The 23,836-nt window shown below is 42.7% G+C and overlaps 1 protein-coding gene across 8 annotated transcripts in view; it reads right to left on the bottom strand.

Annotated features, from left to right (window-relative positions):
- Positions 1–23,836, bottom strand: part of atxn2 (ataxin 2) — a 203,780-nt gene that overhangs the window by 60,291 nt on the left and 119,653 nt on the right. The window contains exon 1 of one of the 8 annotated variants that reach the window (XM_060906884.1): positions 2,172–2,567. The exons of the other annotated variants lie outside the window; for them this stretch is intronic. The gene's annotated coding sequence lies outside the window, so the exon portion shown is untranslated. Of the gene's footprint in view, positions 1–2,171; positions 2,568–23,836 lie in introns of those variants that run through there. 8 annotated transcript variants of the gene reach the window in all.

Genomic DNA, 23,836 nt, shown 5'->3' with positions numbered 1-23,836 from the left:
CAAAACATCTAAACATAAACGGGTCAAATGGCAGAGAATTTTTTGGCAAATGGCAACCTCAAATGTTCAACAGTAGCCCCAAATGTGCTAGATAACCGGTGTACATACTCTACATACAGTTTTAAAGTGACTTATGGGCTTTGTTGTGCAACAGAGGGGAACATTAACACAATTAATTTTACATCAACAAATTGGTCACGCGATGTTGCCTGCAAATGGACGCATCAAAAACAGAAAAGGGTATTTCTTTCACATGCCTGTTAAGCTATTCTAATTTCAACAGGGTGTTATTTTATCTACGGAGATCGTTATGTTTATCACCAAGGATTCAAATACCAAAAGACAAATGCCGAACCTTCTTGGTACCAAAATAGGGACTTGAAGAGGGCCCTGGCTCTAAAGTATCCATAACCTTAACCATAAGGTACATAATTCAGAATCTGTCATATAATCGTACTAACACATTGTGTTGTGAGAAATATGTGTATGTATTACTAACATTTGGATGGAATGAGCTGCATGCTTGGTTAGTAACCTTTATTCACAGACTGCTCTGTAAATACATTAATCAACAAAATACTGCTCACCTCCTACTGCTTCAACTGGGAGGGGGTTAGGGAGGGTTTCCTAATCCTGAGGCTGCATCTGTGCATGTTGAAGGCAGACCTCAGTGATGAAGCGAGTTATTCAACTGCTTCTTAACCTAACTGGTGCACTAGCTGTATAATGGCCCTACAAATTCACTGATCTCTTTGCAGACCAAAATTACATTCATTACATTTTCAGTTGCAATAAAGGTAACCTATGAAATATTTAAGTAAAATGATACTCCATTGTAAATTAAGTTGTTAGCTTGATCATCCAAGCAGTAGTTAAACCACAATAATAATCTTCTGAAGTATTAATGTTAGCATGCTAGGTTAATAGCCACCAAAGGAAGGTCAGTGAATAAATGTATAGGCTACCTTTCTTCGGGAAAAAAAAAAAAACTGGTAACTAACTGTCGGCCCTTTTTCTCTCTCTCAGCTTTCGCCTTTCTTTACATTTCTGGTAACCCAACTTATTCAGGATGGTGTCCATCTACTGATGGTCTGCCATCAATTCTGCATCTACTGTGCGCAGCTAACGTTAGTGCTTGATTGGAAAGCAACAAACCTAACATTACATTACATTTAGTAGATGCTCTCATCCAGAGCGACATACGAGTGCAAAAGTCAGGTATACAAAGTGTTAAACTTCTAGACAAAAAAGTTCTAGTGCCAACCAAACAAGTGACAGCAAGACCTAGTGTAATATGCTGTTGAAATACCTAATATGCTGTTGAAATACCAAATACTCCAACAGCCAAACAAGCAAATCAACCATACAAAGTATAACTAAATAGAGAATTCAAAACAGCTAACCCCAGGCTAGATAGTACACAGCCCGAGTTGGTCCAGACTGAAATGCAGTTACACAGTGGGCAGGGAAGAAGGGGAGAGATGCAGCCTGAAGAGGTGAGTCTTCAGTCTGCGCTTGAAGGTGGTCAGGGAGTCAGCAGTTCTGACCTCAATGGGAAGGTCATTCCACCAACAGGGAACCAGGACAGACAGTAGTCTTGAGCAGGCTGGGTAGGAGCAAAGAGGAGGAGGGGCCAAGCGACCAGTAGTAGCGGAGCATAGGGATCTGGCTGGCATGTAAGGGTGGATCAGACTCTGGAGGTATGCTGGCCCTGACCCCTTGAGAGCCTAGTAAGCTAGCACCAATGTTTTAAATTTGATGCGAGCTGTGATAGTCAGTCAGTGTAGGTCAGCAAGCAGAGGGGTGACATGGGAAGAATGAGGGAGGTTGTAGACCAGGCGAGCTGCAGCATTCTGGATGAGCTGCAGGGGTCTGATGGCAGAAACTGGAAGGCCAGCAAGGAGAGTTTTGCAGTAGTCCAAGCAGGAGAGGATCAGCACTTGGACCAGGAGTGGAGTAGAGTAGGTGGTAAGAAAAGGGCGGATCCTTCGGATGTTGTAGAGGAGGAATCTACACGTCCGTGTCACTGCAGTGATGTTCGCTGAGGAGGAGAGTTTGTCATTGAACATGACCCCTATGTTCTTTGCACTGGGTGAAGGAGACCTAGGGATGTCCCCGAGGGAGATGACAATGTACAGGGGTGGAGAGGATGGAGCAGGAAAGTAGATTACCTCCATCTTGCCTGGGTTGAGCTTCAGGTGACGGTTGTCCATCCAGCTCTGGATTTCATGCAGGCAAGCAGAGGTGTGAGCGGAGATCTGTGTGTCAGGAGGAAGAGAGAGAAACAGTTGGGTGTCATCAGCATAGCAGTGGTAGGATAGACTATGAGCAGAGATAACTGGGCCAAGAGACTGAGTGTAGAGGGAGAAGTGGACCAAGGATTGAACCTTGAGGGACACCGGTGGTAAGTGGGCGTGGTGCTGATACAGTACCAGACCAGGTAACCTGGAAAGAGTGACCAGAGAGGTAGGACTTGAACCAGTCTAGGGTTGTCCCACAGATCCCTAGAGCTGATAGGGATGACAGGAGGATGGAGTGATCAACAGTGTCAAATGTGGCAGAAAGATCAAGGAGAATCAGGAACGAGGAGCAGGAGGCAGCATGTGCTGCATGAAGTGCTTCACTGATGGACAGAAGTGCAGTCTTGGTTGAGTTCCTGGCTTGGAAGCCGGACTGGTGGGGATCCAGGAGGTTGTTCTGTGAGAGAAAAGAGGAAAGTTGGTTGGCTACAGCACATTCAAGTGTCTCTGACAGGAAGGGGAGCAGAGAAACAGGGCAGTAACTCTGGATGATAGAGGGGTCTAAGGTGTTTTTTTTTTTTCAGCAGAGGTGTGACGTGGGCCTATTTAAAGCTGGAGGGAAAATATCCAGAGGACAAGGAGGAGTTGATGAGGGAGGTGATAAATGGGAGTGATGGTCTGGAGGAGAGATGAGGGGATAGGGTCAAGGGCACAGGTGGTCAGATGGTGAGAGAAGAGGAGCTGGGAAACATCTGAAGTGGAAAGGGGGAAAAAAGTATAGAGCAATGGGGAAGAGACAGGGAAGGTGGGGAGGGAATGGGAGGGTGAGGCAGGCACAGTGAAGGAGTTGTGGATGGCTATGATCTGGGTAGGTCCATGCCAAATGACCAGATGGTGGTTGCAACACCAGATTCATTTTCTTTGTGAGCGCTTATGGTAATAGATACTGGTGAAATATGAATGGAAAAAATTTCAGGGCCCTATTCTGTGTATTTAATGAACTAGGTCATTTTGAAAATTACTGAAATTAGACCAGAATGTGCCCCCCCAAATCGTCGCCAGGGATTTTTGGGGCTTTAAATGCATTTTTCTCAGCTTCTAAGTTACACAGAGGTCTGAAATTTAGTAAATTAACTCTCCATATGTTGCTAATCTGGAAGGAAAACAGAGCCTTCTATCTAGAAAATCCTGGCCATAGGTACTTCCTAAAAATTAAAGAAAAACGCACTTGCGAGTGGGGTTTAGGGCCCTAAAAATACTAGAAAAATTCATTCATCTCCTATCACTACCTGGTCTTATTATAAACCAGATTACCTGGTCACTTATTGTGGCAGCGGGAGCGTGGTCAAGCGTCGGTCTGTGACCAGAGGGCGGAGTTGGTTAATCTGTGTTTGTGTGTCTTCCCCAGTGACCGCGCCCTATAAGGAGAGACAGAGCAGAGGAAGGAAGCTCTCTCCCCAACCAGATGACTGGTGTGTGTGTGGATAGACAGATAGAGTATCTAAAGTCTGAAAAGACAAAATAAAGAGGTTCTTCTGGAACTTAATTCTGGCCTGCCGTCTTTTCCGTGCTCCACCCCTATGAACTGCCACACATAATGTGAGCTCTCTAGATAGAGTATTTACAGAAATATGGCAGATTCAATTACATACCCCACAAAAAGCATCACATCTTTAAGACCCTGAATGGAAATGAAGCACAGGTAGCACATATCTGCAACTTGGTAAATAGTTTCATTAATTCAATTCATTAATTCAGTATTGCGGAAGCACTCTTCCGCGTCATCTCCCGAGTTGGAATCCTGAAAGAGATTCTGACTGACCAAGGCACCTCGTTTATGTCACGTACACTGAAAGAACTGTATGGGTTGTTAGGTATTAAGCCGATCCGCACCAGCGTGCATCACCCACAAACGGACGGTTTAGTTGAATGGTTCAATCGCACCCTCAAGAATATAATTAAAAAATTTCGTAAGTGAGGACGCACGTAACTGGGATAAATGGCTCGAACCCTTATTTATTATTTGCAGTGCGAGAGGTCCCCCAAGCCTCCACGAGGTTCTACCCATTCGAATTGTTATATGGGCGTAAGCCGCGTGGCATTCTAGATGTGCTGCGAGAAAATTGGGAGAAGGGACCTTCACCCAGTAAAAATCAAATTCAATACGTTATGGACCTGCACGCAAAACTCCACACACTCACACCTAACCCAGGAGAATTTGCAACAGGCCCAAGAACAGCAAACTCGCCTGTACGACAGGGGTACGCGCCTTAGGGAGTTCGCACCGGGAGATAAAGTTCTCGTACTGTTGCCCACATCGAGCTCCAAATTAATCGCCAAGTGGCAAGGACCCTTTGAGGTCACACGGCGAGTCGGGGCCGTCGACTACGAGGTGAGGCGAACAGACGGGGTGGGGCGCTACAGATTTACCACCTCAATCTGCTCAAATTCTGGAACGAGGAGGTCCCCGTGGCGTTGTGTCGGTGGTTCCGGAGAAGGCGGAGCTGGGGCCGGCGGTTCAAAAGGGAACATTGGCATCGTGTACCTCTCCGGTCCCCTGTGGAGACCACCTCTCCCCGACCCAACTCACGGAGGTCGCCCAGTTGCAGACCGAGTTTTCGGACGTGTTCTCGCCCCTGCCCGGCCGCACCGACCTCATAAAGCACCACATTGAGACGCCCCCGGGGGTGGTAGTGCGCAGCCGCCCTTACAGGCTACCCGAACACAAGAAAAAAGTGGTTCAGGAAGAACTCGAGGCCATGCTCGAAATGGGCATCGTCAAGGAGTCCCACAGTGACTGGAGCAGCCTGGTGGTCTTGGTACCCAAGACCGATGGGTCGGTCCGGTTCTGTATGGACTATAGAAAAGTCAACGCGGTGTCTAAATTCGACACGTACCCAATGCCTTGTATTGATGAGTTGCTCGATCGACTAGGCACGGCTCGCTTTTACTCGACATTGGATTTGACAAAGGGTTATTGGCAGATCCAGTCAAGGGGATCTGCCAATAACCCTTTGTCAAATCCAGTGTCGAGTAAAAGCGAGCCGTGCCTAGTCGATTATCCCGAGAAAAAAACGGCCTTTTCCACACCGTTCGGCTTACACCAGTTTGTCACACTTCCTTTTGGGCTGTTTGGGGCGCCCGCTACGTTCCAGCGACTGATGGATAGGGTCCTCCGCCCCCACGCCACCTATGCGGCCGCGTACCTAGATGACATCATTATTTATAGTAATGACTGGCCGCGGCACCTACAACATCTGAGGGCCGTCCTTAGGTCGCTGAGGCGGACGGGTCTCACAGCCAACCCGAAGAAGTGTGCGATTGGGCAGGTGGAAGTACGGTATCTGGGCTTCCACTTGGGCAACGGGCAGGTGCGTCCCCAAATTAACAAGACAGCAGCAATTGCGGCCTGCCCGAGGCCCAAGACCAAAAAGGGGGTGAGACAGTTCCTGGGGCTGGCTGGCTACTATCGTAGGTTTATACCTAATTATTCGGACGTCACCAGCCCGCTGACTGATCTGACTAAAAAGGGGGCACCAGATCCGGTTCAGTGGATGGAGCAATGCCAGCGGGCTTTCTCTGAGGTGAAGGCTGCACTGTGCGGGGGGCCACTGTTACCCTCCCCTGACTTTTCTCTCCCCTTTACGTTGCAGACAGATGCGTCGGACAGAGGGCTGGGGTCCGTTCTGTCCCAGGAGGTGGAGGGGGAGGACCGCCCCATCCTGTACATAAGCAGGAAGCTGTTGGTGCGTGAGGGGCGCTACAGCACCATCGAAAAGGAGTGCCTGGCGATCAAGTGGACAGTCCTCGCCCTCCACTACTACCTCCTGGGGCACTCTTTCACCCTCTGTTCGGACCACGCGCCCCTCCAGTGGCTCCACCGCATGAAGGATGCCAATGCGCGGATCACCCATTGGTATCTGGCACTCCAACCCTTTAATTTCAAGGTGGTCCACAGGCCGGGGGCGCAGATGGTTGTGGCAGACTTCCTCTCCCGTCAAGGGTGTGTGTGTGTGTGTGTGTGTGTGTGTGTGTGTGTGTGTGTGTGTGTGTGTGTGTGGAATCGGCTGCAGGCCGGACGACTGCCCGGCCTGAGTCGGGCGGCGGGGGTATGTGGCAGCGGGGGCGTGGTCAAGCGTCAGTCTGTGACCGGAGGGCGGAGTCAGGGAAGGTAAGTGGCAGAATCACTGCACCTGATGTTGGTTAATCTGTGTTTGTGTGTCTTCCCCAGTGACCGCGCCCTATAAGAGGAGAGAGCAGAGGAAGGAAGCTCTCTCCTCAACCAGACGACTGGTGTGTGTGTGTGTGTGTGTGTGTGTGTGTGGATAGATCTCTATAAATCTATAAATAAAACTAATGGCTAGTTCCTTAATAATATAGGCCAAAATGTGTTTGGTCCCTGCACCAGGCACAAATAGAAGGGCATGACAGTATAAGCTTAGCCCTCAAAGTAAAACAGAGTATCTAAAGTCTGAAAAGACATAAAATAAAGAGGTTCTTGTGGAACTTAATTCTGGCCTGCCATCTTTTCCGTGCTCCACCCCTACGAACTGCCACACATATAATGTGAGCTCTCTAGATAATTTACAGAAATATGGCAGATTCAATTACATACCCCACAAAAAGTATCACATCTTTAAGACCCTGAATGGAAATGAAGCACAGGTAGCACATGTCTGCAACTTGGTAAATAGTTTCATTAATTCAATCACTACAAACATGTGAAGTGTCATCTTATTTATGTATCATTCTCTTTTTTTCAATCCCAAATCATCCATTTTTAATGCCCTCGAATTTCTTTTTGCTGTTACATGTACTCTACAGTTCACAAATAACTATATACTTGACCATGAAAAAGTAATTTAAGATCACAGATGCAGCACTCTCCTATTCATATGTTTGTCATGACTGATACTGGGTGTATTGTCTGTTTACAGTTGCATTTCTGACAGACTATATCAGTATTTATCATTTTCCATAGATCATGTATACACCAGTATTTTAAAATACATGTATATAATTTATATAACTTTTTATTTGATATTTCCTTTCTGTTTTCAGGTCTGAGTGATCTTTAAAGGGCTGATGACACGTTTTTGACATCTTTGGCGATGTTTTATAACATAAGTAATTCCCGATGATCCATATATTAATTTCACGAAGGCACCTATTTTACAAGTTATGATAAAAAACGCGGCTATTTGGGCAAATTTGACGGGGCTGCAGCACCCAGGAGACGAAAGAGGAGGAGGGGCTATATGACGTCAGCGAAAGAATCTTCCTCCTCACTTACCAGTTTGTTGTTGATGTGAGAGGTGTTCAGTTTATCATTATTAGTAATATTATACATTATTATAATATATATACATTATAATATATATATATACACATTATAATATTATATATATATATATATATATATATATATATATATATATATATATACACACACACACACACTATAATATATATATATATATATATATATATATATATATATACACACACACACACATTATTTTATATATATATATATATATATATATATATATATATATATACACACACACACACACATTTTTTATATATATATATATATATATATATATATATATATATATATATATATATATATATATATATATATATATAAAGTTATTATGCCTTTGCGTTGTGTTGCCGGCTTTTGCTCCAAAACCCACAAGGATGGGGTAAGTTTATTCAAGTTTCCCAGAGATCCCGAGCTGCATGCGAAGTGGGTGAAGCAAGTCAGGCGCACTCGTGACAAGTGGGAGCCCTCACCAACATCCGTCCTGTGCTCTGAACACTTCGATTTGGATTGATTTGACACCCTTCCCAGCTTAAAGGAATCTGGTGTGCTGCTACCATCAGCAGTGCCTACAGTATTCCAGAGGGGGTCTACTAGTAGCTATGCTGGATCCAGCAGTCGCCTGGGACAAGGCGACTCCTCCAAAGACAGTCCAACTGTCAGAACATGTGTTGAGAAACGACATAAGATAAAGGTACGTAGAGCTATAGAGTGCTCCGACATGATGCTAAAAATAGTAACCATGCAGTCTGAGCAGCCATCTTGGAAGTGACTCGCTCCAGAGCACTCAGAGTACACACCATAGAGTACACATTCATGATAATTATAAATGTAATCAAAGTCGGTGTGATATCAGTCGTTTATTTGCTTGTGAAAGCTTGTTTCTCAAAGCAAACACTGAGGGAAAGCTAACTTAGCCAGACAAGTAGGCTACAGATTGTCATTTGCTTACGCTGATGTAGGTTATCAAATATTTCGCTTCATTCAAGGATAAAACTAAGAAGCCATAAACTAGAAGACGTGCCTGCCAATATTATCCTAAATGTATCACGGATCAGGCATAGTCGTAAGCTTATTATGTTAGCCGTTTGCATGCTCCATTAGGAACTATGTATTCAGTGTAGCATACGGCTTACATGATATAAGCAGTGTTTACACATGCAAGACAACAATACACAATATTAAAATATTGATTCCGTAACATTTTGAACAAATACGGGTTGACCTACCAATCCTTGTTATCCAACCTTGTGGTGTTCAATGCTGGGCTGTCTGCCTGTCCGCTGTCCATCTCGGAGTCGGAGTCGCTCTCAGATTGCACAGTAACAGGTTCAAACCTGTACGGCTGGATGCACCCGTGTTCGTCATCACTTGATTCTTCCGATCTATCCCACTCCCAACACAATTCTAGACTCCCAGAAGAGGAAGAGCTAGAGAGTTCACCAGCGTTTTCATGCGCCATTTCCATTGAGTAGACAGCCAGTGAACCGCAGCGTGTTCTTCCGCTGACGTCACAACATGGCCGCGAGCCACAGACCCAGTTTTCTTGCGCTATGCAATTAAAAGTTGGATATTCGCGTAACAACAGCTTCTTTTCACGTAATTATAACAGAAATCTAACATGTTTGCCATGTTGTATAGTTTATTTAAGAAATTGCATAGAGTCATGTTCGTGTCATCAGCCCTTTAACATTGCTCATGTTCAAAGATCCAAACTTGTAATCTCGAATTTTGTTACAAGTACTATCTACATAGTACTTGTAACAAAACTTTTGGTGCTGAAACTCTATAAATAGAACTAATGGCTAGTTCCTTAATAATATAGGCAAAAATGTGTTTGGTCCCTGCACCAGGCACAAATAGAAGGGCACGACAGTATAAGCTTAGCCCTCAAAGTAAAACAAAAATTGTGAAAGCATTTGCAGAATTCAATGCTAATAACCTTTAATAACATCTAAGATTTCTTCATACAGAAAATACTAAATCCTTGATTGATCACTAATTAGAACTTATATTAAAAATGACTCATCTAAATACATAAATTCGAGGGCATTAAAAATGGATGATTTGGGATTGAAAAAAGAGAATGATACATAAATAACAACAAGATGACACTTCATGTTTGTAGTGATTGAATTAATGAAACTATTTACCAAGTTGCAGACCTGTGCTACCTGTGCTTCATTTCCATTCAGGGTCTTAAAGATATGATACTTTTTGTGGGGTATGTAATTGAATCGGCCATATTTCTGTAAACATTCTCCCATTATTTAAGTGACCAGGCAATCTGGTTTATAATAAGACCAGGTAGTGATAGGAGATGAATACATTTGTTTTCTAGTATTTTTAGGGCCCTAAACCCCACTCGCGAGTGCGTTTTTCTTAATTTTTAGCATTTTTAGGGAGTACCTATGGCCAGGATTTTCTAAATAGATGGCTATATGTTTTCCTACAAGATTAGCAAAATGTAGAGAGCTAATTTACCAAATTTCAAACCTCGTGTAGCCTAGAAGCTGAGAAAAATACATTTAAAATCTCAAAAATCCCTGGCAAGGATTTAGGGGGTACATTCTAGTCTAATTTAGTAATTTTTCAAAATGGCATAAATAAAAAAACCTCTGGGTCTAGAAAGCTGACATTTTGAAAACTAATTTAGATTTACATATATTTTCATCAATAACTTTCACTATTAAAATAAAAATATTGCTGCAACCAATTTTCTATATATTGGGTCTTTCTGGCTTGGACTTACCCATCTTCTCTTCAAAGAAGACCACAAAGTCCTCGGCAGTGATGGAGGACTGAGGTGCAGCTGGTGGAGAGTTGAGGACCGAAAAGAAAACAGTTGACAAGGGTTGGAGATAGAGATATGAATTTTGGCATGATAAAACTTGATCTTGGGTGATTTGAGTGAGGTTGTGAACTCAGCAAGAAGGGACTGGTAGTGAGACAGGTCAGCAGGGGCCCTGGATTTTCTCCACTTCCTCTCTGATGGATTCTGTAGGAGCAGTGTTTCAGACATCCATGGACTAGGAGGGGAAAATCCTGCTGGCCTGGAGACAAGAGGAGATAATGTGTCCAGTGATGAGGAGAGAGAGGAGAGCAGGGAGGATGCAGCAGATTCAGAGGTGAGACTGGCAAAGGATTCAAGCAGGGGGAGGAAGGCAGTAACAGAGGAGGCAAGAGAGGAGGGGGAGAGGGAGCAGAGGTTTCAATGGACCGTAAAAGTGGGGGTGGGGGGGATGATGGGTGGAGAGGAAGGGAGAATGAAATGAAGTGGTGGTCAGACAGACAGAGGGAGCAACCGTGGGATCTGAGGCAGAGAAGTTTTGTAGGAAGACAGATCAAGAAGGTTGCCAGCTTTATGGGTTGGAGGAGAGTTCAGCAGGGAGATATCAAAGGAGTGGAGTAGGATGTCCAGTTCATCAAAGAAACATCCCATGGGGTCAAGAGGGTGATAAACAACAATGACAAAAAGGTTAACAGGGGAAGAGACTGAAACAGAATGAAATTCAAAGGAGGAGATGGAGAGTTGGGAGAGTGGAAGAGGTGAGAACTTCCACAACTGAGAAATCATCAAACCAGTGCCACCACCACAATGACTAGACGGGTGAGGGGTGTGAGAGAAAGAGATGGAGAGGGCTGCAGGTGTTGTGGTTTTGTCAGGTGAAATCCAGGTCTGTCAATGCAAGGATGTGGAGGGACAGAAGGGAGGTGTGGGCAGAGATGAAGGCAGCCTTCTGTGTGGCAGACTGTCAGTTCTGTAGTTCAGCAGTGATCCAGAAGGCGTCAGTAGATGTAGCTGAAGGGTAGATGAGGTTGCAGAGGCACTGTCCTAACACGGTTTCACGCTCTGGCTCTGCCTACGCAAGACTGTAACATGTAATGAATAGGGAGAGGGGTGAAATATAAAGACTATCTAGTCTAATAATTTTGCGGAAAATGGAAAACCAAACTAGAAGGTTGTTGTATTTGCTCATTTTAAGAAAAAAAAAATTATTAAAAATATTTTTTTATTAAATTAACTTACACATGGTAATATTAACATTGTCCTCTGAGGGCCCTCTGTCAATGCTGGGCCCTTAGAATCATCCAACACCCCCCTCAACGGTGCCCCATCTGCATTACATGCAGGGCCGGATTATGGGGGGTCTGGGCCCCGGGGCCAGGAGTTCGCAAAGCCCCCCCACACACACACAAAGGCTACTGAGGTCGCAAACTAGCAGAGGGCAACATGTGAATGAAGTAAATAAAGTGACATGTGAACATACTGCATGTTTAGAACATTAAGGCATACAATGTTAGTGATTAAAGATATATGTATTGTGTCAAGAAGTTAACAAGGAAACTGATTAGGATATGTCAATAAATAAGCCGTAACTAAGGAATAATTCATTCTAGGCTATATAAGTTTTTTCCTACTCTTCCTTCTTGCAAAGTCATCCACTAATTCATCAAAGTTAAGCTGTTGGACCAACTCTGATTCAATTGCCAGAAGAGAAAGTGAATTCAAGCGGTTTTAGCACATTGTAATCCTGAGTTCATTCTTAATACGAGCCAGTCTGGAGAATGAACGTTCCCCTTCACAATTTGTAATAGGCAGGGTCAAGAAAAGTCTGAGTGCTATGTAGACATTTGGAAAAGTGGACTGTAGATCCAAATCCACCATGGTCTTCAGCATTGTACTTGGGCATTTTTGATTTGATTTTGAATGATTTGTATTGTACAAGTTCATCTGCCAGGCTCATGTCCAAGTCTGTGGGATATGCTGCAGCAAGTGATTTGGCCCGTGAAGTGAGCTCACTGTTGGACATATTGTCAGGCATGAAAAGAACATGAAAGAGATTGGTCAAGTGTGTGTATGCAGTTAACCGATGGTTAAGACAGGACACAAGTTTGACAATTAGAACATTGAATGTTTCAATCCGAAACTTTTATTTTCCACTAAATTCAACACCTAGCTCTTCACTTTCATCAGCCATACATTTGGGCTTCTTTGTGCGCTGGAGGTCATGCCTGTAGTCTTGGGAGACTGAATGGGTAACATTTAAAGCTGACCCTTCAAAAAAGGCCAAATTGTCTCTCTGTTCTGCCACAAAGTCACGAAGTGAAAGGAGAAGCCATGTAGGCGTGTGTATGTCAATGTTATGTTTCTGCAACTGCAGACTTGTGGCTTGGAACCACTGCGGTATTGTATCCCAAAAGTGTGCCATGAAGGCTATCTCTAGGGTGTCCAGCTTGCCACAGAGTGCAGAGGCCTCGCTTCTAGTTTCATGTTTCTCCTGTGAATCTTTGGAAATATTGTTCAGTGCCTCTCTCAATTGTGGATAATATTTCCAAAGAGCCTTTGTGGATTCAGCTCTTGAACTCCAGCGAGTACCTGACAACAATTTCAATGCGAGTTTCACATCTGTATCACGAAATACCTTTCCCCACCTGTGTGTTGACGAGGTACAAAATGTGTATAGTGATTGCACAAAGTCAAAGAAACGGACAGCTTCTGGGCAACTGTCAACAGCATTGACACCAACTAAATTCAACGAATGTGCTGCACAGGGGACATCATAAATTAATGGGTTTATTCGTTTCAGATGAGCTTGGACTCCATTGTACTTTCCTGACATATTACTTGCATTGTCATAAGACTGGCCTCTACAGTTAATCAAGTCTAGGCCCAGGTTCTCCACCATAGCAACAACACACTCAGCCAAACTGCTCCCACTATGATTTCCAATAGGCTCAAAAGCCAGAAAACGCTCAACTACTTCACCATTATTTACAAACCTGAAAATAAAAGTGAGTTGGTCCACATGAGCAAGGTCTGGAGTGGAGTCAACTATAACATATATATATATATATACGCACACTAATATCTAATATATAATATTCGAGAGTGTGTGTGTGTGTATATATATATATATATATATATATATATATATATATATATATATATATGGGCATAGTCTCATCAGAGCAAGGTAATCTGGCTTATTAACCCATTTGATATCACATGTCCTGTGTCTGCGATGTTGTAGATGACACTGATTTGAATACAATAGGTGCTATAGCCACTGATGGATTTCTCTGAGAAGCTGAGGTGTACTGTAGCCACATAATACCTGTTATGATTCTTTTTCTTGTGGTTTGACCTCAACCCTGTGATCTTCAATTACAAGAATTGCAGGATTCTAAGATGATGGACTATATTATGTGCCAAACCCTTACACATACAAGATTCCCATTTAATAATTAAAAAAAAAGTTAAATGCTAGATCACAAACAAACCAAGGCACTGAACTAAATTCACTCTGTTAAGTTATGAAATGGCATGAAAATCCTTTAGTCTCTTGAGAGTCCTTGGTTAATTTATATCCATTTATATATTTTTTAAAACATCAATAAGGTTCTTGAACCTTAAAGATTCTTTGCCACTGAAACGTTAAATGGGAGAACAGGTACAGGGTCGTGTCGTCCCCCCCCAAAAAAATCATGCTGCTAAGTCAGGACTAAAAAGTAGCAAAGCAAAATTACAGTGATGGCTAGTGATATGGATGGCTGTTTTAAATGCACAGTCAGAGGATGACTACTAAAAATTACTTCAGATCAATGTCTAGTAATATTTGATATACAGTAAAATATGAAGCTCAGGACAGAAGTGTGTTTAATATATTTCAGTCATGTGCAGTCCAACTTTATAGTATGTTAAATTGTTAACAGACACATATCAAGTACTTAAGAGTTGACACTACACATGCAGCATGTGTCAACTGCTCTGTGATGCTTTTCATTTTAAATCAACTGCTGCTCTTGTGTGGAGCAGAATATTCATGTCTGTGTTTTCTCCCACAGGTTTAATAAATAATCTGTGCTGTCTATCTTAAAGGGCTGATGACACGAACATGACTCTATGCAATTTCTTAAATAAACTGTACAACATGGCAGACATATTAGATTTCTGTTGTAATTACGTGAAAAGAAGCTGTTGTTACGCGAATATCCAACTTTTAATTGCACAGCGCAAGAAAACTGGGTCCGTGGCTCGCGGCCATGCTGTGACGTCAGCGGAAGAACACGCTGCGGTTCACTGGCTGTTCTACTCAATGGAAATGGCGCACGAAAACGCTGGTCTACTTGGCAGCTGGCATCACAGTTCTGAACAAAAGAACAACCAAATACTGGTACTTTATGCAGTGATCATGATGGCATGATTTTATCTGATTTTAAATAAATGAGATTGATAATAATGTGAATGTTCACAACTAGTACATACAAACTCTGCAGCTTCTGATTCAGCAGCTGCGTCATACTCCGCAAAAACATCAGCAAGAACCTACAATATAAATGGAAATGCAATACACCAAGCGCAAATGACTTTTGGAAAGTATAATTTCTAAATTTTTTCTACATATTCTTGAAGTTGGTCATCGGGGTACTTGCTACCGTTCCCTAACAACGCATGGCAAAGGGTAAAGTGTAGTGTTGCTACGAGTACTTGCTAAAGCCTCCGGTGGAAGATCCTCGATGTGCTGATAAGACGTACAGTTATATATAACACACAAGTGTCACGATAATCACAAAACAGATGCAAATTGTTAAAATACCTAATTTTTAAGCAATCATGTATTGATCTCTTCCGAATAGAATCTATGATAGCCTACCCTCTTTACCCTTTGCCTCTCGTTGCTAGGCGGCAGTTACATGAAAGCCGCAAGCTTTCACAAGCAAATACATGACTGATATCACGCTGACTTTATGATTACATTTATGATTATCATGAATGTGTACTCTATGAGCGCTCTGGAGCGAGTCACTTCGAAGATGGCCGTGCAGATCGCGTGGTTACTATTTTTAGCATCATGTCGGAGCACTCTATAGTTCTACGTACCTTTATCTTATGTCGTTTCTCAACACATGTTCTGACAGGAGGACTGTCTTTGGAGGAGTCGCCTTGTCCCAGGCGACTGCTGGATCCGGCATAGCTACTAGTAGACCCCCTCCGGAATACTGTAGGCACTGCTGATGGTAGCAACACACGTTTGTGCTGAACTGAACACCCAAGAGATTCTTTTAAGCTGGGAAGGGTGTCAAAACAATCCAAATCGAAGTGTTCAGAGCACAGGACGGATGTTGGTGCTCCCACTTGTCACGAGTGCGCCTGACTTGCTTCACCCACTTCGCATGCAGCTCGGGATCTCTGGGAAACTTGAATAAACTTACCCCATCCTTGTGAGTTTTGGAGCAAAAGCCGGCAACACAACGCGAAGGCATAATAACTATATATAGGCCGTAAGGTGAACCCCGAAAAGTCTTTCAGAAACAAGATTCCGCTCTGACGTCTCCGAACTACATAATATCCAATTCTTAAAAATGGACGTATTATGAAATGATGTCATCAAAAAGTTCTCACCTTGTAATGCTGTCAATTTTTCGCACGAAGGCTTGAAAAAGCGAACTGTCATCGGCGCGGAATGATATTTTGGCACCGCGGAATAAGATTTCCCCCACAGTCCAAAGACATGCAGGTTAGGTTAACTGGTGACTCTAAATTGACCATAGGTGTGAATGTGAGTGTGAATGGTTGTCTGTGTGTATGTGTCAGCCCTGTGATGACCTGGCGACTTGTCCAGGGTGCACCCCGCCTTTCGCCCGTAGTCAGCTGGGATAGGCTCCAGCTTGCCTGTGACCCTGTAGAAGGATAAAGCGGCTAGAGATAATGAGATGAGGGAATAAGATTTCGCTACAGAACAGGTTCCACGGTTGCTGACGTAGCCCCATTTCGTAAACAAGAGACCAACATGGCAGCCGCCACAGCCTCGTCTAGCAGCAGTGGAGGAGAGGAAAGTTTGGAAATAACGGCAAAAAGGAGAAAACTTCTTGCACGTAAGCAGTGCTATATGCATATAGCTTCTGTGAAGCACGGAGTGACCCAGGAATTTACCTTCAAACGGTGGAATACATACAGTGGCTGCAGTTGAGCGGTAAGAACAGGAGACTAGCCGAAAACTACAAACACTGTTTAGATTTAGAGTTTGACAAGATACCCGAGGATGCTGCCTTCCACCCTGCATGTTACCGCAGGTTTACGGACAAACTTGCTATTGAACGAGCGGGAAAGCGTATGGTGCGCGAGAAAGAAGGGGGAGATGAAACTCAAGACGCCGCAAGACCCCCCCCGAAGCTGCTGCACCCCCCCCCGAAGCTGCCGCCCCAACATCGGGCAGCACTAAGAGTCTTAGATCCAGGTCAGCACTGCCTCTGTCCAGCTCAGGTCCCGTCCTTCCTGCCCTGTGCATTATATGTAAAAAAAAAAAACAAAACCTCAAATTCGTCTTAAAGGGAGGCAAACGACAAAGGGAAGCTCTTTCAAAAGCTGAGACCTTAACAGCAGGTAAGCAAACACACACACACTCACACAAAGGGTCACAATCACTGATCAACCCCCCTGCCCCCACACACACAAAGGGTCACTATCACTGATGACTATCTACAGTGCTATCTCCCTCTGCAAGTGTGTTTGCATGCATGGATGTTATGTTTCAATGTTTGTATGCATGTAACATATGTGTGCCTTTATGTGAATATGCTACTGGCAAACTTAAATTCCTATGTGGTAATAAGCATGTCTTTCTGTCTGGCAAGGCAAGTTGCAGACTGCTGCTGAGACTAAAGATGACCACAGTATTCTGGTACACATTAAGGACAAAGACTGTGTGGCTCTGGAGGTGCAGTACCACAAGAGCTGCTACCAGCAGTACACCAGATTTCTGAATGAGCCTGCTAGACAAGAGAAGGACAAGTAAGCCATGTACTAACTTCTCATACATGACCACAGAATGCTACTTGCTACTGTTCAATGTGAAGACAATTAGTCACAGCACTGTGTGTGTGTGTCTTCCCCCCCCCCCTCTCTTTCTCTGTCACTGACACCTAGGTCATTGCCTGGATGCTGACCCCTGCCTTTTTGCACCGTGCCACAGGACTTTTATATATTTATATATATTTTGTGTATATATAAATTTGCATTTGTAATGTGTGTATATATCACTGTTTTGTTGTTTACATTTTCTATTAAAGTTTGCAATTTGCCACATAGTTCTGTTGTGTGATGTATGATGACTCAGTCTTGCATCTTCTTTGTTGCCGCTGCTGCAGGTGCATAGTGCTGCCTAGTGCGTTTACCTACCTCTACTGTGCCGCTGTATAGGTAGTGAATACTTGAATCCCTGCCATTGTGCCTCTGAACTGAGCAATAGAACTGCAATATTATATATAGGTTGTATTATTATTATTATTCCTATGGACTCTTTTCCTTCCTGCACAATTTCTTAAATCTTGATCTGAAATCACACGCATTGCCTATATATTATATATGCCATTTTATGGCTAATCCATGGTGTGTATAGCCCACAATCACGAGTCAATACTCTATTCCATTACTGCCTGTGTAACATTGTAGGTCTGTTTTTCAAGCAAATTGTTTTATGGTTGATCAGTACTTTATAGTTAATAACCTAAGAGAATGAATACATGAATGGTCCTAGTCATAGACCATTACACCATATTTTGTACTATAATAATGGTGATAATAAAAATTATTTTTATTCTAATAATAAACACTTCAATATATCACATATATGCAATATTGTCTTAGTGATGTATTTAAAGCACTATTTAGGACTTAGAAGACATTTCACCCACTTTGGAGGGTGTTTGAGACTTTTTCTACTAATGTGACTGTAATTACGCAAGCTGTCAGCTGATCTGTGGTCAAAAATCGGCAACACGATTGGTCCAGACCGGTCACGTGATGTCCCGACACGTCATTTTTAGAGGAAAATAGTTCGCCACGCGATCGCTCGGTGCGAGGAATTGACAGGATTATAAGGTGAGAACTTTTTTCGCCACACTTTCTAGTACTCATTCTTAGTTTTAAAATAAATATTTCGTAGTTCGGAGACGTCGGAGCGAGATGAAACGAAAACGGGGTTCACCTTACGGCCTAATTAATATATGTGTGTGTGTGTGTGTAATAATAATACTAATAATGATAAACTGAACACCTGTCGCATCAACAACAAACTGGTAAGTTAGGAGGAAGATTTTTTTTGCTGACGTCATATAGCCCCTCCTCCTCATTCGTCTCCTGGGTGCTGCAGCCCCGTCAGATTTGCCCAAATAGCCGCGTTTATCATAACTTGTAAAATAGGTGCCTTCGTGAATTAATATATGGATCATAGGGAATTACTTTTTATGTTATAAAACATCGCCAAAGATGTCAAAAACGTGTCATCAGCACTTTAAACATGCTAGTCAATGTGATCATAAAGTTTGTGAATCTAGTAAGATAAAGAATGGTTCTACCATTCTTTAGATGGTAGAACCTTCATCAAGTTTGAATTTTTAATGCTACATACGATACATTATGCTGAATATAGCTATCATTCACTAAAACTGCATATTTTTTGCTGCATATTTTTGTCCATTATTTATCTGTATCACAGCTGTCAAACATTTGCACTAAGAAGGACAGGACTAATGTCTGCTGCACTTACAGATATGAGATTAAAATCAGGCCGAAGGCACAAACCTGATTGGAATATTTGCTGTCTGTACTTGGCTCTACAAAAGAGGGTTTTGTTTCTACGATGTCATCACAGATTTCTCATATCACTTCTGAAATGGTATATTTTAGAGATGGACTGGTGTCTCTCACAAATAAATGCTCATATCCTGTGGGTTGCACTTTATCTGAAACATGAATACAGTGCTTTGAAAAAGTATTCATACCCCTTGAACTTTTCATATTTTTCCACCTTACAACCACGAACTTAAAAGTTTTTTATTGAGATTTTATGTGATAGACCAACACAGAGTAGCACATAATTGTGAAGTGAAACGAAAATGATAAATGGTCTTCAAAATTTTAAACAAATAAAAATCTGAAAAATGTGGTGTGCATTATTCAGTCCCCCTGCATCAATACTTTGTAGAGCCATCTTTTGCTGCAATTACAGCTGCAAGTCTTTTTTGGTATGTCTCTACCAGCTTTGCACATCTAGACACTGAAAATTTTGCCCATTCTTCTTTGCAAAATAGCTCAAGCTAAGCCAGATTGGATGGAGAGCATCTGTGAACAGCAATTTTCATGTCTTGCCACAGATGCTCAATGGGATTTAGGTCTGAACTTTGACTGGGCCATTCTAACACATGAATATTCTTTGATCTAAACCATTCCGTTGTAGCTCTGGCTGTATGTTTAGGGTCATTGTCTTGCTGGAAGGTGAATCTCCTTCCCAGTTTCAAGTCTTTTGCAGCCTCCAACAAGTTTTCTTCCAGGATTGCCCTGTATTTAGCTCCATCCATCTTCCCATCAACTCTGACCAGCTTCCCTGTCCCTGCTGAAGAAAAGCATCCCCATAGCATGATGCTGCCACCACCATGTTTCATAGTGGGGATGGTGTGTGCAGGGTGATGAGCAGTGTTAGTTTTCCGCCACACATAGCGCTTTGCATTTAGGCCAAAAAGTTCAACTTTGGTCTCATCTGACCAAAGCACCTTCTTCCACATGTTTGCTGTGTCCCCTACATGGCTTCTGGCAAACCGCAAATGGGACTTCTTATGCCTGTCTTTCAATAATGGCTTTCTTCTTGCCACTCTTCCAAAAAGGCCAGATTTGTGGAGTGTACGACTTATAGTTGTCCTGTGCACAGATTCTCCCACCTGAGCTGTGGATTTCTGCAGCTCCTCCAGGGTGATCATGGGCCTCTTGGCTGCTTCTCTGACCAGTGCTCTCCTTGCTCGCTCTATCAGTTTAGGTGGATGGCCATGTCTTGGCAGGTTTGCAGTTGTGCCATACTTTTTCCATTTTTGAATGATGGATTGAACAGTGCTTCTTGAGATGTTCAGAGCTTGGGATATTTTTTTATAACCTAACCCTGCTTTAAACTTCTCCAGGACTTTATCCCTGACTTGTCTGGTGAGTTCTTTGGTCTTCATGATGCTATTTGCTCTTCAGTGTTCTCTAACAAACCACTGAGGCCTTCACAGAACAAATGTATTTATGCTGAGAGTAAATTACACACAGTAGGACTCTAACTAATTAGATGACTTCTGAAGGCAATTGATTGCACTGGATTGTATTTAGAGGTATCAGAGTACAGGGGGCTGAATACTAATGCACATCACATTTTTCAGATTTTTATTTGTTTAAAATTTTGAAGACCATTTATCATTTTCATTTCATGTCACAATTATGTGCTACTCTGTGTTGGTCTATCACATAAAATCTCAATAAAAAACTTTTAAGTTCGTGGTTGTAAGGTGGAAAAATATGAAAAATTCAAGGGGTATGAATACTTGTTCAAAGCACTGTAAATCTAAACTCCACACCAAAGCCATTGAGCAAGCTTTGCCCTAAAACACATGCAAATGCAGGCCTGTCCTCCAAGCTTAAAAAATGGTCTCTTTCTTGCTGTTGTATTAAAATGTAACTGCAGTCCTTGTAATATGTCTCTCTCTCTCTCTCGCTGTCAAAGCTGAGAGCCATTATGCTTTTCATTGCTATTGCGCATGGTTTGTCAGTTATGCAAGTGTTTCTTGATTGCATTGCAGAGGTATTATTATGGTTTTAAGCCAGTTTCCTAGTGAACCAGGACATGTACTCAAGAAATGAAAACCTTCTTATCCAACAATACAGCATGCTTGGAAACTGGATGGACTTTGCTTTACTTTAAATGAATGTAGTATGTACAGATAATAATTTCTTTTTTATTGTTTTGAAGTGTTTTTAAAGGCACAAGAGTATTGTAACATGACATTATAACAGGTTATTTAAAATTGAAGCATAGTGTTACTTAGTATCGCAAAACTGCTTTAATATATCTATATGGCTCTCAGTGTAAAAGTGCATCGGGTGGATGTTTGGCTGTAGTACAATAACATTTGGAATTATTCGTTAAAATTTGACCCCCTACCTAAATCCAGGTTTTTAGTTGCTTTTAACTATTCCTATGATGGATTGCTATCACATGCATTATGCATTTGTTTAAAAAAAAAACAAGCCTGGTTCATACTTTATCTTATAAAGTATGAACCCTTATAAAGGGTCCCATCTGCATCTCATCATTGCTGAGGAGTGTGCTCCCATCACCCAATCAAGCATCCAGCCAGAGCAGGTCATGATATATTTTTTACCATATTAACATGCCATTGTGTGTTATGCCTGATGTAAAGACTCTCGTCTCTGCGAGCCTACCACACAGATTTAATACTTGTCATTTTTAGGGCATACCTAACAACGTGTTTTTTTTTCTCTCTCTCTCTTCCCCCCCAATCTGTCCCTCTGAGTTACATGTTGATCCTGGGATTGAGATGCTGGCCTCTTCTGCCCCTCGGACCTGCTTGATCCATCCTGGTGCCCTGTGTCTGGTCGGAGTTTTATCGCCCCACTCCTGTGAAGGACGGCCCCATGAGGACAGTTGAGGGTTATACCTGTTAAAACTGTTAATATTATAGTCAGGCTGTCTGTTGTTGCCCAAATGAGGATGGGTTCCCTTTTGAGTCTGGTTCCTCTCGAGGTTTCTTCCTCATGTCGTCTGAGGGAGTTTTTCCTTGCCACCGTCGCCACAGGCTTGCTCATTGGGGATAGATTAGGGATAAAATTAGCTCATGTTTTAAGTCATTCAAATTCTGTAAAGCTGCTTTGCGACAATGTTTATTGTTAAAAGCGCTGTACAAATAAACTTGATTTGATTTGATTTATAAGAATACTTGTGGTTTGTGGGTAAGCATAGTACATGGAGGCACACCTCCACCTCTAATAGCATGTAATCTATCCCGGATTACGGACCGGGCCAGTGGGGCCGGCGCCCAAGGGGTCCAGGGGGGCCCATAGCGATGCCGATGCCAATTGTGACATCAGAGGGCCTCTATTCTCCAGGATCTTATGACTACTTACACTGTTATAGGGCATATCTGAAGAAAACAGAGGGAAGGGGTGGGTTGGTGGGCGGCGGGGGACGGCAATCAGAGGGCCCCTGGCCCTGCTGTAGTGCCTCTCGTGAAAACTCCTGAGGCCGTAACGTCTGCCAACTAGGGGTTCAAGGAAGTAGGGGGAATGCTTTCAGAGGATCCTATGATTATGAAAGCCCCTGCTAAGGGGCTTCTGGCTATCTGGGGGCCCTAGAGAGAGCCCTAACGGGAAAGTGTACTGTTAAGAGTAGCGACAAATTCTGGGCCCTATGGACCTAGCTCAAATGGACCCCCCCCCAAAAAAAACTGACTCCCTATGGGGCCCCCCAATACGTAGGGCCCTGGTGACTGAGTCCCACTTTCCCCCCTACTTCGACGCCCCTGAAGAGAGCCCTCTGATTACAAACGTCCTTACAAAGGGCCTCTGATTTACCAAGGGTTTTGGTGTTGGGGTTCGTTTTTGTTCCTTACTTCATGTCATGTCATAGGCAGATAACAACATGCCTTGTGTGCCTCATGCTGGGGACACATGCATGCGAATTTGGCGAAGCGAAATTCGCCATTCATTCCTATGAGGGAAGCGAAGTGGGGCGAAGGCAAGCGAACAGGGCGAAGCGAAGTGAAAATATTTGGCCAAGTTTAATATTATGCAAATGAGGAGCGAATTTCGCCTGCGGCGGCCAATCAAATCAACAGCATAAATGTTTTAATCGATTTGATTCGCCGCTACAACCTCAAAGCCGTTGTAAGGACTAGTGTATTTTCAGTGAGAAATTTCAGAAGTCTAAGTGAAAATCTAATATCGATTTTCCAAAGGACTGACCAGAAGGGGCGGAGACTTGAGCTATCTCTATATATAGGCTCCCTGCTTCAGTACTCCTCACAACATTCTGACCGTTCAGCTTGACAACTTGCTCTGTGTTCAGCCTGTTCAACCAGACTTGTTCAGCACTTTAGCATCCAACAGCCTTTTTAAAGGCTTATATCCATTTATATATTATCTTATATTATATTATATAACACATCACTGCACATTCAAAGGTTCAAAGCCTTTGTAAAAGGCTAGTGCATTTCCAACAGCCTTTGTGAAGGCTCATTGTCTGTAATTATTATATTATATATTATATTACTAGAAACAACACTGCACCTTCAAAGGTTCAAAGCCTTTTTAAAGGCTCATTGCCTTTAATTATTGTATTGCGTGTGTGTGTGTGTATATATATATATATATATATATATATATATATATATATATATATATATATATATAAAATTATTATAATCAGTTGTGAAAAAT

The sequence above is a fragment of the Neoarius graeffei genome, chromosome 24 (assembly GCF_027579695.1).
Source record: "Neoarius graeffei isolate fNeoGra1 chromosome 24, fNeoGra1.pri, whole genome shotgun sequence".
NCBI lineage: Eukaryota > Metazoa > Chordata > Actinopteri > Siluriformes > Ariidae > Neoarius > Neoarius graeffei.
The sequence above is the reverse complement of the archived record's forward strand: the minus strand, read 5'-3'. Positions and strand labels throughout refer to the sequence as shown.